Consider the following 13,896-nt stretch of genomic DNA (forward strand, 5'->3'; position numbering starts at 1 on the left):
ACTATATTGCTGGTCATACTGTGGTCAGGTGAGAACTGCAAAGGTCGTGGATACGACCAAATAAAGAAAAATAGAAACAATTTATTATTAGAGCTCAAAAAACGTTTAAAACTATAAAAGACTATCTTATCTGTTGGGCACACATGAACCATTTCAGTGTATATACCACAAATGCCAACAAGTTCAGACCTAATGTGTATCATAGTGTTAGGTGTGAACTTGTTGGCATTTGTGCTGTACACAGTGAGATGTTTTATGTGTGCCCAGTAGATAAGATATTCTTTTATGGTTTTTAAACATTTTTTGAGCTCTAATACTTTTCTATATTTGGTTTTATCCCTAACCTTTGTGGTTCTCAGCAGTTTTCCAGGTTGGCTTTTATTTCCCTTTATGTCATTTGTTGTCATACTGTGGTCAGCCCTGTCTCCCCTGCTATATGTAGAAAGGTAGATTAAAATGGGCTCCTAGTTGGTCCTTAACTGCCTCTTTGCTGAAAACTGCACACGTTTCTTCAGTGTAGCTCTGGGCTTGGCTTGTCCTAACTTTGCAATGTTGTGCAGTATTTATAGCTGGCGAGGACGGTTCAGGCTTGGGGCAGATGTGAGGTTGGGTGCCCTGCCGTTAATCCTTTAAAAATTCTCCTTGCATAGACCACATGCAAGAATTCTTGCATGTGGCTCCTCCTTCCTCTGGGACCATGCAAACTTTCCCCACTCCTACTTACAGCAAGGGCAGCTAGGCAGAGAGAGCCTGTTTCTGAGGCAGGGGAGAAAAACAAAATGTCATAACATCATACGAAGGGAAATATTTCTTAAACCAACATCAAGAACCAGAGAACAAAAGGGTCAACCCAACCTCAGAGAGGCCTTTAAATGCTGACAAGGAGACCTGAAGAATTGGATCTGAGGCAGGAGGGAGCTTGCTGTTCAGGAGCCCACTGTAAATTGCCTCAGCTGATCCTGCCCTGGTCAGTCCTCACAGCGGAAGTGGAGACTGGAACATTCCCACGGGGCTGAATCTCCTGATGCTTTTGAAGAAGCTTCGCTCATGATTCCAGGGAGCCACCTTTGACAAGAGAAGGTCCCTGGAGAGCAGGGTTTTCTCTCGCTTGCTTGGCTTCCGTAACTGAGCAGTTGGTCAGAGATCTCCAGCGGCAGGGCAGTCACACACCTCCACTAATGAACAAAAGCAGCTGTTGCTTCCTTGGGCTTTTAATTAGCTGCAACACATCATTCAGTTAGATTTGCAGCTGACTGTCTCGGAAAGGCTCCCATGTTGGCAATAATTAGGACCATTACCTGCTGGAATCTGTCTCCCTGTCCTTCCCAGGGGGTCTTTTGCCACAACTGGAAGTTGCCCTGTGGCTAGGGAAGTGGGGCTGGCCAATCTGGCTTTGGCCAGAGAGCTTTTAGGAGAGTTATTCCCCCCCCCCACACACACACACACACAGACACACACACCTTTCCTTCCAGCAAGAATATGCATCACATCTGCCGGCTGCTCATGGAAAGTTTTCACAAAAGTGTCAGAAGTATAATAAGATCTCCTCGGGCTCAGGACACGAACCCTCATTTTTTCCAAATGCCAAAGCCATAGGATACCTCTTATTAAGACTAATTGAAATAGCTGCAAACATTTGGCTGGTGTTCAAGATCTCCAGAGCTTTTCATCAGGCTGGATGTCTTTAACAGGGGATGTGTGCATGGCGGGGGATGTTTCAAGGCCTGCTCTTAAGGCCTCTTTTCTGTATCTCATATAGAAACATCCTGCAGACTTGAATATATTAGATGGTGCTGGATGGAGCTTGTATTGAGTGGCGCCTTTAGCTTTTCTGGGAAGAAGAAGGGGAAATGGTGGACTCCACGTTCCTCTAGCGCCAAATGGGACTCACCCCTGAAAGTGTCACGAGCAGAGGAAAAACAAAGCAGCCAAGGTGTTCACGCCCCTCTGTTAGCCATTTGGCTAGTTTGAGGGTCTGGGCAGTGGCTCTGATTTAAAAACTCAGATCCTATTGGTCAGGAAATGATAAGAAAGGACCACCCACAAACATGCACATGAGCAGAATTCATCTGTTGTCCTGGAGTGGTCCAGCTGTGTCACAAATAGCTGAAGTCATGACCAAAGCCCTTTGTGGACATGAGCCTCCTGCACTTTGAACATGTTGGAAGGGACAGTGGGCACATGTGTGCTGTTTCTCCCTTCCTTCTCACATAAGTGTTGTGCTAATGAGCCTGCAGTCGTATGGAAGTGGGGCCCAGCACACTCTTTCCCATTCCCCTTCTGCGCATGTCGTCAAAGGCTTAATAGCCATTTGTGACACCACACACCCACTATTATTATTGATTGGATTTGTTGCTCCAAGACAAGCTGACTGGTGGTGGGTTTCAAAATAAAAACCCCACGATAAAAATCCAACCTTAAAACAATTAATTTACAGTCATAAAAACAAACCCCAGCAGTGAAGAAAATACCACACACACAGACACACACAACCATATTCTGCACAATCACGCCACTTCTGGGGTTTCTCAAAGCCTGAAGAATATAAATGGTAAAAAATGTTGAGAAAGGTTGGACTAAGCCCTATGAGAGCAACTCTGTATTATCAACAGTTCAATACACCTCAGCAGCAGCAGGGTGTGGATTGGCAGGCTGTTCCTTTTGTGCTCATGGCTCTGGAGTCATCCATATCCCACCCAGTGGGACCCAGTGACAGTGCTAGGAACCCACACTGAGATCTTCTCAAGCCATCCCCAAAGGGAAAAAAATAGGCATAAACAAGGGATTGTCCTTGGTAACCAGGGACAGCAGAAAGATCTGAAATGCCACTCTGAGCCTTAATGACAGAGAGGTATGTAGCACACATAATTGAGCCTCTCCGCATTCTGCCGAAAGAGAGATGGACTGCAGAGGTTGCTTCATCTGCCTGGAAATGGTGCCTCTGAGCCTTCTCTCGTCCTGGCAGCCCCTCACGTTTCCAGCTCACTAAGATCAACTTCTCATCTTGAAAGAAAACTTTTGGGAAGCCCATAAAGGTTGCTAAGTGACAGGGAAGCACGCAGCAGCCGTATCATCATTTATAGGAACAAAGTGTTTTAAAAGAAGGAAATGAATGGTTTCAGGACCTCATAAATCTCGAAGCTGCCCACTGAGTAAACATGAACACATTATTCGTACTAAGTAAAAAAAAGGGGGAGAAAGATATTGATGTTTTGTCAGAATATGCCAACCTGAACCTCCTTGGAATGTAAACATGTTTATGTTAATTGCATGGCTCGGTGAGAGCACTAATAACTTGTTTTGCATTAGCCAGAATCCCAGCAGCTTACAGGCAAGGATATTCGAGCTGCTTTATGACTACTGGATGGATAATTAAAAAGGGAGCCTAGCCTTTTGATCTTTATACAGCACTAATTTAGTTACAAGGCCCTGTTTACTTTGATGGTACCGATGTTAAGAAAACAGGGAATTAAATGTTTTAAAAGAAACCTTTTCTTTCTGTTTTTTGTCTGTCATTTTTTAAAGAAAATCAATTCCAAACAGAAGATGGGATTTAAGGGGTACTATCGATCCTGCTCAGAGAAGCCCATATAGATCTGTGCAGGTTATGTTGTCAACTAACCCTGCAGATCATCAAGCTTCTGAGGAACAAAACAATTCTGATAAGACTTAATTGCTTGGACTCAAAAGTCTCCATGCTATACCCCTTAGGCAGATGGGCTGTCCCATTTATTTCAGCAGAGGGAACACATCTACCGGCAGATAAAAGCCAGCCAATCAATTTATTGCATGTCCCATTGTTCCATTGGACTTGAACTGGATCAGGGGCTCTCTAAATTGCTTCCATAATTTATAACTGACACATTTAGGGTGTCTGCTCTCTGTTAGGTGGCTCCAACACATACCCTGCTCTGATTTTGATCTTGTCCTGTTCCCCAAGGCAAGAGTCAACTGCCTGATATAATTTAAGAGCCAAACAACGTCAAAATTCAGAGCAAGAGGTTGACAAAGACCCAGTCTAAGAAAGTCAACTTGCATAACTGAAAATATTCAGTTTGACATTGCTGATAATGAAGATGTTCATTAAGAAGCCATAAGTTTTCTGCAGGCCAAATTCTGGTGATTGTGATTCCTTTATTAGGAAGTGGCAAATATGAAGACTCACTTGTGCAATTGTTTTAGTACACTGGCATCAATCAGTGTGTAGTTCACATTTGAATTGTTGGCAGCTGTTCAATTCTACTTTTCCCTTTGGTCTTCTTGCCAATTAGCATCAGCCCCAAGCCTCCAATATACCTTAACTCTTGAGCCACAGAATGTAAAATCCTGCCCCAATTTCTCATCTGAAAGAAGAGGGTTCCAACCTTTCTCTTCCTCGGGATTTCTGCTGAAGCCCAGCTATCATAGAGTCTTCCTTGTTACCCTGACCTTTATTGCTTGCAGACTGGCTGTCTTTCTCTAATCCCACCCCATCCCTGAGATCTTTCACTAGACTGCCTCCATTAGCTCCCGTTGACTCCCACCTTATTGTTTGAGACTTACTTCCCTCCACAGTTGTGTGTTAAAAACAAGTAAGCTGAGTCTCTGGTTAGCAAGCAGAGAACAAATACTGCATCCAGGTCAAGACCCATAAATCTCATCAGCAGGCCCTTTGTCACAAGAGATTCTTCTGCCAGTGGTCTTCCTTACCCCATGACCTGTGCCCATAGCTGAGTCAGCAGATGCCTCTCTTCAGATTCCTGCCTTAGGCTATGTTTGGATTTGACTTTGAACCCTCTTTCTCTCCTTCTTAGATCATGTCCAGTTTCACTAATATTGGTTCATAAATTACTGTCTCGTGGATCTCTCTCTCTCTCTCTCTCTCTCTCACACACACACACACACACACACACACACACACACACACACACGTACCTGCCCTCTAATTCCTTAGTTTTCCCATTTTCGTATACTGAGGACAGGATCCTTCCTCCAAAAGCACTTTTGCCTGATGAAAGGCTGTAATGGATAAACTACAGACCTCTCATCAAGCTCATGAAATGTGACCCCACTTTTCCCTATTAAATGTATTTCTTGCCTGGACCTCTGATTCAATTGTGGGCTGTAGCAGTCTCTCTCACACCCTCAAAACCCGCATCTTCTCCTGCCTTCTTTCAAACCACACCCCACCCCCTCCTTCCAACTGCATGGATAAAAATGCTCTAGCTCCTTGCTCCTTGGACCGGTCTCTCAGCCAGGGAGCTAATCCCCCAGCTTTGACATGGTATATGATTCCTCTTTAATAATCTTTGTCTCTGGTTTTTCGATATTCCTTCCAAGTTTGTAGCAGCAGTTCATCTCCTAGCTGCAGATCCTGATTACTGATAGGTGGGCCATTGCTCTGGTTTACAGCTGGTGTTATCCTTTAAGTCAGCAAGGAATGAGGGGCTACAAAGCAGCAAGTCATTGGGGCTGTGCTAGTGTAGAGAAAAGCTCCAGTTAGAAAGGGAGCCATATTCACAAAGAGAGGTGTGCTGGATAACCTGTCCCTTCTTGCATGTAGTGACATGTGCCTCCTGCAAAGGTGATGCAGCTGCCTTGCTTCCCTTCCTCATCCCCAGCATCTCCTCTCACCTTGTGTCTCCTGATACCAAGCAGAATGGACCACCGCTTCTACCTGGTTCAAATCAGCCAGTCACTTGGCTGTGTCTCCCTGTTGTAGCCCAACACTTTAACTGTTGCAGCTTCCCCTCCCCTTTGTGTTTGTCATTAGTACACTGAAGACATGTTACGCTCAACACCCTTAGTAATTTCTAGCAGATGCTGGAGAGCATAGGAGAAAAGGTGGAGCTCTGCAGGGCAATGTTAGCACACGGCCCCTGGAGTCAGGCAGCAGTCCCCCAGAGAAACCTGAAACAGACTGGCAAGATGAAACAAGGCATCCCAAGGTGATGGCCCTGATGACCATTTCCACTAGCAGATCTAGGAGGATACTAGATTTGAAAGAAAGCTGCAGGAGACTCAACAGAGCTGAACCCCTTCTATCTCTTCCCAACGATGGTCATCAAAAAGACCCAAGTAAATTGTCTGGGCAGAGTAGAGCTGAGATAGTTCTGGTCCTTGTAAGAAGACCTAAAAGGAAACTTCCAGAAGAAGCAAATCACAACTGCCCAGGGCGGTTTCACTTTGTGAAAGCGGGGAGGAGGCTGAGGCCCATTCATACGCACCATGGTTGTGATCAGGATTCAACCCCTCTGTGCTTAATAGGCAGCGCAGAGCTCCTAGCATACGTTTCTTACACAGCCTTCATGGCAACCACAAGGATTTTGTATTGTTGAAAAGCAGCCCATCTCAAGAAGGACATAGGGTTGTGCGTGGCGGCATCCGAACTGGCCATTCCAGGCCTATTCAGATGCCGCCACGTACAACCCCTAGCTCCAATTGTCCATGAGTATGGAATCTGGACCCAGTGCAACTGGAGCAAGTCTCAGGAGGGCAATCACTTCCTCATTCTCTGACCTAGTTAATATCCTCGATAACCTGAGGAAAAGGGCGGGCCACTCAGCATCTTTATTTTTATTTTTACTTGTAAGCAATGCTCATTTTGTGCAACAGGAAACGTTCCCTCGTTTTGAGAAGCAATAAAAATGGAATTCACATTAGGAGTTTTTTGCTCCTGGAAATGCGATACCTTTACTGACTGGCTTATTGAATCCATCTGTATCTCTGACAGCATGTTATGGTTTCCTTAAGTAAAGTGTAGGTGGGTGGCGGAGTGCAGAAAAGGAGAGCCGGATGTTGCATTCAAAACAGCTGGACTCAGAATTCCCAGATTCGACTCTGCATTCTATGTCAGAGTGCAAATTTACAGAATCACTCGAACGGAACCAACCTTTTTAACCACTTACATTTAAACAGCGTAATTAGTAACCCAGACCCAGAATTTGCTCTTGAATTCCTACCAATATTTGAAAACCTGCATGATAATTATAAATCTGGAATAGCTTGACATGCTGGATTCCTTTAGAACAAATATACTTAATTGCTTTATGCCCAGACGGCAGTGTGATGCATTGGCACAGGGTCGGCACTGATACCCCTCCTCCATGTCACTTTTACCTCTCCGCAAAAGTTAGTCTTGCCTCCAGCAAGGGAGAGAGAAACGGACTTCATTCAATGCACCAATGTATTTACTGGCTTGTTTGTTCGCTTCATTAATACCCTGATTTTGACCCAAGTGACTTACATTGTTCTCCTTTGCTACATTTTATGCCCACAGCAACCCTGTAGAGAAGATCAGGCTGGGAGAGTACCTGGCCCAAGGTCACCCAGGAAACCTCCGTGGCAGAGTGGGGGTTCATCCCTGGGTCTCCCAGCTGCTAGTCCATCACGGTCACCTCTATGCCACACTGGGTTTTGCACTGCTGAGACAACACCTGCTCTGCATTTTGCTTTGCATAATGGGGCTAGAGGGCTACATGAACACATGAAGCTGCTTGATACTGAATCAGGCCCTGGGTCCCTCAAGATCAGTATTGTCTACTCAGGCTGGCAGCAGCTCTCCAGGGTCCCAGGCAGAGATCTTTCCCATCACTTACTTCCTGGTCCTTCCAACTGGGAAGCAAGTTTCATTTTATATTAATTGCTTCTATCTTTTCTTGTTCAGGAATGGCCCACAGAGAACTTGATTAATATTTTTTCATCATGTGTGTGAATGTTAGGTTAACGCAGATGTCAATTGTTGGAGAATTAATGCTCTTCTCTTAGTTAATAGTTTGTTGGATGTCTAATTTCTGATTGCTTATTTCCCCAAGTGCGCTGATTGTCAGGCCTGTGATCTGGTAATTGTACAGCCCGTTGCCTGATTGGTGACTTCCCCCTTCTGGTTAATCAAGGAACTGTGGTCTAATTGACAGGATGTGAAAAAACGTTCATATTATAAGCCCACATCTGCCTGTTCACATTTGCCATTTGTAAAGCTCTTAGGTCGACTGATAAGTACCACACAAAGTCATTAGCATCATTTTTCCATACTGCAAACCCAGATCTTGACTTCAATAGATACTGGGCAAACCACACAGTTATTTCCACATTTATGCTAATAGCCAGTTGAGACAATTGGATTTGGGAAGAGTCTGCTCACATAGCAGCCCTCCGTTGGTTTAGACCAGGGGTAATCAAACTGCGGCCCTCCAGATGTCCATGGACTACAATTCCCACAAGCCCCTGCCAGCAAATGCTGGCAGGGGCTTGTGGGAATTGTAGTTCATGGACATCTGGAGGGCCGCAGTTTGACTACCCCTGGTTTAGACAATGCTTATGCTGCCTCTCCAGAGATCTGCGTGAGGAAGCTTGGTAACAAAAAACAAAAGTTCCAAGTCAGCAATAGAATAATTGTGAATGTCAAAACGAGCCACAAGAACAAGTTGGGGCTATAAAAGGACATTTAGTAGCTGCTGAAAACTCGATTGGGCTAAATCACCCCCAAAGTGATTCCACAGCATTCATATGTCAACAGTTTGCAACCCAAGGCTATGGAATAAGTTCCTTGGAGAAGACACACATTGCAGCTGACTGCTCTGATCCCAAGACTCGTTGCACCAGGAATGGGCTCTCAAGAGAACAGCACACCTGCCGAGAGCTGTGATAACATGGTGCCACATTCTAGACATCGCAATCTTTCCATGAAGATCATTTCATGCAAATACTGAGGAGGGGCAGCAATGGGAGCAAAGGGACCTTTACCGCACAGGAGGCGTTGCTCTGTGCCGCCACCTGGTTTTCTCCTTGTGGCAGGTTGCCCTGCCTCTTCCTGGCCCTACCTAGGGGAGCATTTGGCCCACTATACTCTGTCCTCTCAGGGCAGCAAGCCTCTGCCACACTGCAGGGTGGCATGGGACTATTTTAAAATTATTTTTAAGAATGTGGTATTGTATGACAATGTAATATCACGTTCTTAAAACAAAATAGGATTCTTAAAACACAGCATGGCAGAGACTCCTGCGGCATTTTTAAAAATCCTTTCTGGAATTCTGTACCTGGGCGCAGGTGGGGAGGAGCATGGGGCAGTATGGCCCGATTCTTCCACAGCCACATGGCCCAGGCCCAACATAGGCTTTGTTGATGCCCAGGGCAAAAAAGAGACATATGTGGGCCCGATTCGGGCCAGGCCTGGGATAGCCCTGATCCAAACAAAAGATATAGGAATTGTCCAGGCTATTCCAAATCAATAATGGATCTTTTTATTTCTTCTTTTTATAATGATTTAAAACTTTGTAAATCATCCAAAACCGTAACAGAAATGAATCACAAGTAAAGCGGGTTCCTAGGTAAATAATATCCCATTTTCCTGGATAGCCCTGGACTGATGCCGATATCATGCGGAAGCTGGAATTTGGCCTGATCCTCAACAAACAGTGAGTTGGGCCAAATTCCTAGTGCAGAAACAGTCAGGGATGCTTGTGTTAAACCAGACATTGAAACTCCCCCCCCCCCAGGTTCTTTCATTCTTGGACCCCCACGTCATAGGATGTTATGACTTCCCTCAGCAAGTAAAGACATTTTGGCATATGATCATGGATCTTCAGGATCCAGTCTAGTGCTGCCAGAAGAAGAGGAGCTGGATTTTCTTTTTGTATCCCACTTGTTACTACCTGAAGGAATTTCAAAGTGGCCTACAATTGCCTTCTGTTCCTCTCCCCACAGGCACCCTGTGTGGTAGGTGAGACTGAGAGGGCTCTAAGAGAACTGTGACTGACCCAAACTATATTCATAAATGGTCTAGAGCAGGGGTAGTCAAACTGTGGCCCTCCAGATGTCCATGGACTACAATTCCCATGAGCCCCTGCCAGCAGTAAAGAATACCACCCTGTAAATAATATCCTGTTGAGCCTCGATTAAAAAGCGTGGGGCATTTTCCTCTAGGCCTGCTGGCAACCCTAGTGTACGGCAACATAAAGGAAAACAATCTTTTCCCTCAAGAGGATATTTCCATCTGTCTGGGAAAACTTGCTGCGTTGTTTGAATTAAAGGCCGTGAGTAAAGGAATTATTCTGTGTACTGGGCAATCCTGATTACAAATTTCCCCCCTCCCCTTGTCCTCTTTGCTTTAATTTTGTTTGCTTCTCTGTTCTTCTTTCTGGAAATTCTCTGTTAATCATTTATTTACCTAATACCAGTGGATTCTGTCTTTGTGGATGGATGGATGGATGGATGGATGGATGGATGGATGGATGGATGGATGGATGGATGGATGGATGGATGGATGGATGGATGGATGGATGGATGGATGGGGGAGATTAATGCATTACTGTCTGGTAATAACTGCAAGGGGATATAAATTCATTTTACAGTTCAGCCAGAAAGGCACAACTGGGGCAAAGTGGGGTTATAATTCACTGGTGAGAAGGCCCAGAAGGCAGCAGCCGTCCTGGGAAAGTAGGGGCCGTTGGAGAATATGCAAGAGTACCCAGGACTGCAGCTTTTCTGGGCAGTGCCGTTAGGCCTGAAGCTAGGCAGTTAGACACCAGCATAATCTCAGTTGCTGTATATTTCTGTCACTGGCAGAGACAAACAGCCGGAGATAGCCAGTGATTTTTAATAAACTGGAAGGCAGTGTGATAGATCAAAGTGGAGGGTGTCTGCTTTATCCTGCTCATACTGATATTCAGGCTGTGCTGGGTTTTGAAGCACCACTAAAACCTGCATCGCCTGCTTGACCACAATAAATAGCTTTTATAATAAGGATGCCTTATGAATGTTTACTGTTTAGGTATATTTTATTGTCAAATATTTTATTTCATTGTCAACTGCTCCAACACTGCACAGGAAAGGAAGTGGTTTTAAAAATGTAAAAAAAAAATGTAATAAATACATATTGGATAGCAGGGCAAAAAGAGAGAGAGAGAAGCGGATGTGTATCAGAATCAACACTAGTCACACATACAACAAAATTGGACTCTTCAGTCATCCTTTTCAAGTTGCTGCCGAACTTGGCCCAGATTGCTTCTGTACAAAGGAACAGCAATTTGAGTGATCAAGGAGTTAATGCAAAAGGAACAATTTCCTTGATTTCGCCGAAATGCCTGCGGTTCCCCGAGAGTCTTGGATAGTGTTGATTAATGTTGCTACTGTTAGAATTTATCATCAGCATCTGCTCTAACAGCTTTTTTCTGGTTATTTTTTTGAGAATGGTGTGCATTGTCTGTTACAATATGGCTCACAATTGCTACACTGGGAGCGTTAATACGGAAACTATTCAGTGGAATCGGAAGCTATAAATAGGCGCACTTCACAAATGGGGGCAGAGCATGGATTCGTGACATTCCATGGGTAACTTTGCCGGGATGACATTGGCCAAATGTTCAGGTTATGCCAGTGCTGTTCCTGTCTCTGTATTTGCTGCTGCCCCATCAGTTCGCCACTTGTCTCTCCAGCTGCCCTCATGTAATCAGTTTGGACTGGCTGTCGCAGCATCCCAAATACTAGGGCTGCCAACAGAGGGAAATGTCCTATCCTTTTGAACAAAGGCTTAGGGTGGAGATAGGCCATTGAAACTTTTCTTGGCATAGAAGTAAATACTTCCCCACCACCATGGGGCACACCCCTGTTAAATCTCTATTTAAGGTACAGGACCTTTTTCTCCAGACCTGTTGGCAACCTGAAATTTTTGCAACGTTTCCTGACACCTATTCCTGTCGTCTTCAGCCCTATCATGAGTCAGAATAGGGCTGCTACTTGAGGCAGGCCTTCTTAGGGACCCCATATTGTGTCATATTTGCCCCTGCAGGATCAGCAGTTTTGCAGTGCAATCCCAAACATCCATACTCAGGCATTAATCCCTACAGGTTCAGTGGAACTTACTCCTAAGTAAATGTGCTTAAGATGGCTGTTTTACGGGTCTAGCTGCTTTCAGGAGGCCGTGCTGAAACAAACATTACAAAGGCAGTATTTATCTCCTGCATCCTCTCCCATCCAAAGGAAGCAAAACCCTGAAAGCACTCACTGCCACAAAAAGTTCTTACTGCTCAGGGAAGTGGGAAATGCGCAGCATTAAAGATGGAGTCATAAACTGCACTATAATTGGAATCGCTTCTCTGGTTTTATATTATAAATGGAGCCGATTCATAATTTATTGTCTGGAGGTTGTTGAACAAAATGAGCACATCTTTAAAAAAAAAAAGAAATTCCAAATCCTCTCCTATAAGCAGAATTTGTAGACAGTGCAGAAACCTGATTTGCAGGAAATAAATTTGCAGAAAGTTCCTGCCTAGGAAATAAGGACTTAAAAAAAAAAAGTCCTTTTCTTTTAGCCTAACCTGCCTCACAGGGCTGTGAGGATAAAATGGCATACCATGTATACCACCTTGAGTTCCTTGGAGAAAGAAGAGCATAAAAATATTGCCAATGAATGCCTGTGTCTTTTTCTTCCACCTCTGGCCCCAGTCTCCCTCTGTGCCCCACATAGTTCATATGCTCCTTCCTGCTGTTCTCTTTTCTTTGCCACCACGTCCTTTAATGCTATGGTTTGTATCTCTGCATGCCAAGGCTCACATATGGCTGCTATGCCTGCCTGCATTGCACTAGCAATTAATTGTGTTTAGAAACCAGCAGTCAGGGATCCGTGCAGTGCATTGGCACAGATGCCAGTCGGAGAGGACCTACTTGGCCAGGTGGGTGGAGATGGATCCCTGTTCTGTTCCTGTGCCAAAATCAGAACACCTACATGCCCCAAGGCACCTCGGCAAAGCAAATAGCATCTATAGTCCTCCTAGAACTCAAAGCGCAGAGTTATTGTTTCTAACGTGTGCCTGCCTGATTCTAAGAGCATAAAATAGGAACTTTGCCGTGGCCAGAGTTATACTCCCACTGTTGCCAGCCGAACGGCGTGGCAGATGGAAATCATGCAAGCGGCAGGGAAACCTACTCAATAAAGGCAGTATGAAAGCGACTCTTAGAGAAGGGTACAGATGGCAACTAAATACTAAATGAGATAAAGTTTCAGTTACTGCTCTGCCACGAGGGCAGTCAGGGGGGCTGATACCCTCACCGCAACCTGACAATTTTGCATGTGGTAAATTATTTGTTCTAGCTGCCATCAGAGGGATTTTAATGCAGCCAGTTTTAGACAGGCTCCAAAGACTTTCCTCAATGGATAAAGTTAAGAAACTTCTTAACAGTGAAAACAATCAAATAGCTCTCTGCACGGCTGAGTTCTGTGCTGCTGCTATTCTATTGTCTCGTATATACATTGGACAGAAAGTATCTCCTCCAGTCTAATGGATGCGCTGCTTTGCAAATGGTGTTTTAACAATGAGTTTGGATTATGATTAGGTTTTATACTGTTGGTTTAAATACGTTTCTGTATTCCTAGCACATTTTCCGGCATTTACTGACCTTTTAAATGCATCTTTACAGTTTGGTCTGAAAGGCTGTGAATGAATTGGTTTTGTTGCATTTGTTCTAGCCAGGAAGAATGTAAAGATTGGGACCATTAAAAAAGTAAAATAACCTGACAGCAGGAAAAAGGGGGACTGGAAGGCCCCAGAAAAGAAAGGAACAAAGTCTCTTGGCATCGAATTCAACAGCCTCTAATCTCCTCAACAGACTGAGAGCCTTCTTTCAAATTTCTGGGAGACGAGCTGGATAGCATCTCTTTCCCCCCTATTATTGTTACAGTAGTCATCCCGACGTCTCTAATGCAGTTATTTGCAGGGCTACTCCAAAGAGCAATTTCTGTAACAGAAACTAAGGGTGTTTAATCAGAGCCCCCCAAAAACACCTGAAAAATATTTTATCAATATTTTGGTAAGATTTCAACCAGAATTTTTTTAATTGCTATTTTCCCACTATCTGAAATGGCCAGGCCTGAAAAAATCCAGAAAATATCCATGATTTTTCTGAACTACCAGATAGCCA

General features: G+C 44.5%; 1 protein-coding gene across 2 annotated transcripts in view; it reads left to right on the forward strand.

Moving 5' to 3' along the window:
- LOC143822182 (tetraspanin-15-like) overlaps positions 1 to 13,896 on the forward strand; it is a 97,310-nt gene that overhangs the window by 82,062 nt on the left and 1,352 nt on the right. The window lies entirely within an intron of this gene.

Source organism: Paroedura picta, chromosome 12 (assembly GCF_049243985.1).
Source record: "Paroedura picta isolate Pp20150507F chromosome 12, Ppicta_v3.0, whole genome shotgun sequence".
Lineage (NCBI taxonomy): Eukaryota > Metazoa > Chordata > Lepidosauria > Squamata > Gekkonidae > Paroedura > Paroedura picta.